Source organism: Palaemon carinicauda, chromosome 8 (assembly GCF_036898095.1).
Source record: "Palaemon carinicauda isolate YSFRI2023 chromosome 8, ASM3689809v2, whole genome shotgun sequence".
NCBI classification, from domain to species: Eukaryota; Metazoa; Arthropoda; class Malacostraca; order Decapoda; family Palaemonidae; genus Palaemon; species Palaemon carinicauda.
Window position 1 is genome coordinate 47,259,778 of NC_090732.1, and position 4,374 is coordinate 47,264,151.

Genomic DNA, 4,374 nt, shown 5'->3' on the forward strand with positions numbered 1-4,374 from the left:
TAAGCTCGATAAATACCTAAGATGCATCCCAGACCATCCAAGACTGGAAGATGCAAAATACACCGGAAGATGCATTAGCAACTCTCTGGTGGTTATACGAGGTGCCTCACACTGAGGAACCTGGGGGAACCCAAACAAAAAATAAGGCAATAAGGCAATAAGGTAAGGGTGACGACCATGGGCTTGAGGCCTTTTGGCAAAGGCCCATTTACTCCATTTCAGTGAACGTCTGTTTGGCGGCGGCCAATCGTTCCGGTGCCAGATGTCTGAATTTTGCGAATATTTGGGGGTCCTATCGTCTTGATATGGTGATAAATACCGTGCTCGGCAGGAGCCGTGGTCGTTGGGCAAAGTTCTGGATGGAAAACTTCCGGGTACGACGTGAGGAGGTGGGCGTAGGCCTCCGTGGGTGCGCTGATGTGGAGAGTGAGGTTGGAGGGGCCGGGTTGAAGAGGTGTTGACAAGTACGAGTCTGCGTTGACCAATCGTCGATGAGCGACATTGACCAGAAGGTGGAAATGAGAGAGGAAATCCGCACCCAGGATTGGCAATGTGACGTCAGCAACGAGAAACTTCCAATTAAATTTACCATTTCCAAACGATAATGTGAGGTTCTCGTAACTCTAGGTGGGTATCGCAGATCCGTTGGCAGCTACCAAGCGGACGTCGGCAGACTTAGACAGACTACGTCGTGTCCTGAAGAGTTCCCTTGGCAAAAGAGAACGGCAAGCACCCGTTTCTACCAAAAATCGCATGCTCGTTCCTGCATCATGTAAAAAGAAAAAATTAGAAACATGGGACGCCACCGCCACGAGCGATGGCCTACTTACACGTTTTTGGCCACTGACAATCCTTGGCACATTTCTTTGCGGTTGCCCCGGATCTGGTGTGGCTGTAGAAGTTGTTGGTTGGGACGCGAGCGAGTGGTGGGTGGTGGGTGGCTTTGTCGCCGCTTCGGCACATCACGGGGTAGGCATGTATGTACTACGGAATTCACGTCAGCTTTCGTTGACGTTGAATAGTCATCCTCTTCGTCAGGAGTGAAGACGTTGATGGAGGTTTTGAAGTGGCTGTCTATAAGAGTGTTGGCATTGGTCATCAAGTGCTTTATGGGTAAACTATCAACATTGGGTATGGCAGCGCGTACAGGTTCGGGTAAACGGCGTATCCAAAGGGCACGAAGTAGGTTCACCTCACGAGGAGAGCCGTCTGCGGCATGTTGCAGGCGAGCGATACTGGTCATTTCCTTGAGGGCTAGCGAAGTCCTTTGGTCCCCCAATGGTTGATGAGAGATCTGAAAAAGCTTGGCTATACGGACGGCTTGCGACGGCGAGTACTGCGGCAAAAGGTATGTTTTGAAGGCGTCATACGCTATTGGGGTGTCTCCTTGTTCACAAAGCCAGTCGGATATTTCCTGGAAGGTGTCCCCGGGTATCGCCGTGAGGACAAAATCTGATTTGGGGATTGAGCAAGTCACGCCCTTGATGCGAAACTGGACTTCTGCGCGCTGAAACCAAGCAAACGCCTCGCCGCTGACGAACAACGAAAGTTTCAATGTGGCAGCCGCAGCGCCAACATCCGTAGAGTCGCCATAGTACCAATGACGGAGGGGCGAGGGGGCGTTACCGAGAGAAGTTGTGACTCAAAGACAGGATGAACTGAGTAACTTTATTACAGACACTTGCCTTTATATACAAAAACTCAATGCAACAGGAAATTTTTTGTTCAACCGACACTGTACCGGTTAACAGGTTACAGTGAGAAAAATAGACACATTTTTTCAGGTTCAATACAACAGGAAATTTCCTGTTCAACTGATACCACACTGGTTAACAGTTAACGGTGAGAAAAATATACATGTTATTTCAGGTTCTTGTTAGTGTGAGGGGAGAGTGAAGATACAATCATAATATATACACAAAATGAAATGTCGTTACTATGTACGATCGAGTGACCCACGGTTGGTATAGGTCGTACGTTAGGGTGTAAGTAAGGCGTGATATATGTGGGTGGTGGTCAGGTATGTCGCCACTCCCTAATGTCATGGAGTGGGAGTCTGTGTTCTACTGCATTCAAATGTTGAATAAGTGTTCACTTTGTCAGGAGTGGAGGAATTGATAGAAGTCTGGAAGGTGGTGAAGTGGCTATCCATAGGGATTTTTATGGGCAAAATATCGACATCGGGGATAGCAGCACGTACAGGGTTGACGCTGTACAAAAAGGGAACAAAGTAGATTTACTTCTCGAGGAGAGCTGTCTGCGGCAGGTTGTAGGTGAGCGATACTGGCCATTTCCCTGAGGGCGAGTGAAGCCTTTGGGGTCCACCAACAGTTGTTGAGAGAGCTGAAAAAAAAATTGCCATGTGGACAGCTGGGGATGGCGAGTATTGCTCCAGGCTGTATCATTTGAGAGCATCGTATGTTATTGGCATGTGTAACTGGTCGCCCAGCCAATCAGAGATTTCCGTGAAAGTGTCATCGGGAATCGTTGCAAGAACGTAATCTGATTTGGTGCTTAACCAAGTCATGCCCTTGATGCGAAACTGGACTTCAACACTCTGAAACCAGGTGAACGTGTCTCTGCTGGAGAAGGACAGTAGAGTCAATGTCTGATAGCAGTATCATCAAGCAATAAGACACAGCAGTGCAGGGGAAAGGGGGAGCGAGCTGAACACTCAGGTGGTCACCAATATGCGGATGCGCCAGTTAGGTGGTATCTGAGAGACTGCCTAATTGCAACTAACATGTATGAGCAGACAGCGGGCTATTATAACAACAATTTTAGTGAAAGAAGGTCACGAAAATTCAAACAGATAGATACAAGCACATGCAGGCAGAAACAAGTTATCAGTGCAAGGGAAGAGCAATAGTGATGTAAGAAATAGCTTCATGTATAGAAATAATGAAACACCTGAGCTAGTACTGAGAGTAACAGTAGACGTAAATAAAGCCTGAAAGGGCATGAGAATAGGCAAAGCAGCAGAAGAGGGCCCGATTAATGATTTTATATTAGATTGAGGATATTTCATAGTAATAAATATCGCTAAACTTTACAAAAAATGTCTGTAAGAACTTCAGTTTAGAAAAAATTATCGTTATAAAATTTCATAAAAAGAAAGACACAAAACACATGAAAAATTACTTCCCAATAATTTTATTCTTTGTAATATATGAAATATTTACATAGATCATAGGAAAAATAGAAAGAATGCTAGATTTTAATCAGTCAAAAGAGCAGGCAGGTTTTAGAACCGAATATTCAACAACTAACCACATTCATAAAATTAGCCAGCTAATAGAAAAATCAACAGAGTATGACAAACTACTATGTTGGCATTTAAAGACTACAAAAAAGCTTTTGATTTTGTCAAAACTTTAGCAGTAATGAAAAACTTTCAAAGACGTTGAATAAATGATATTCATGTTAGAACACTTAAAGATATCTATATGGGTAGTATAGCAATCCGGAAAATTTTTTAATTGAGAAAAGGAGTTAGATAAGGAGATCCCCTTCCTCCTAAATCATTCATAGCGGGCCTAAAGGAAGTTGTTAAGAATTTAGATTGGTAAAATGTAGGAAATAACATTAATGGGGATTACCTTATCTAGTAAAACATGGAAGGAATTGCAAAAGAGGATAGAAGATTTGAACAGAGAAAGCTGAAATGTAAGAATTAGATTAAATATGAGCAAAACTAAGATATGATCAATGAAAAGAGAGTGAGAAAAAAATAAGGGTTACTGACGAAGCTCTAGAATTTTCTGATGAATATTCGTGCATAGGACAGCATGTAAGTGTTTCCCTAGGACATGAGATCGAAATTAAAAGAAGGCCATGCCTATGATAAAGAGCTTTTTCTAAAATGCTGAAATGTAAGAATTAGATTAAATATGAGCAAAACTAAGATATGATCAATGAAAAGAGAGTGAGAAAAAAATAAGGGTTACTGACGAAGCTCTAGAATTTTCTGATGAATATTCGTGCATAGGACAGCATGTAAGTGTTTCCCTAGGACATGAGATCGAAATTAAAAGAAGGCCATGCCTATGATAAAGAGCTTTTTCTAAAAAGAAAAGTATTTAACCAGATGGTCGTACCATTATTAATCTATGCATCAGAAACTTGTTGCCTTTCTAAAGCCATTGAACATAAGCTAGTTACAACTGAAAGAGTTATGGAAGGAATAGTGATGGGATTAACACTTAGAGTCAAAAGAAGAGCAACATGGATACCAGAGCAAGCTAATGTTTAGGATAATCTAACAACAAGTAATAAAAAGAAATGGATGTATGAAAGACAAATAGTGAAGGCAAGTGATACATTACATGGACCAAATGAATAACGGAATGGATCCTTAGATTTACAAACGAAGCA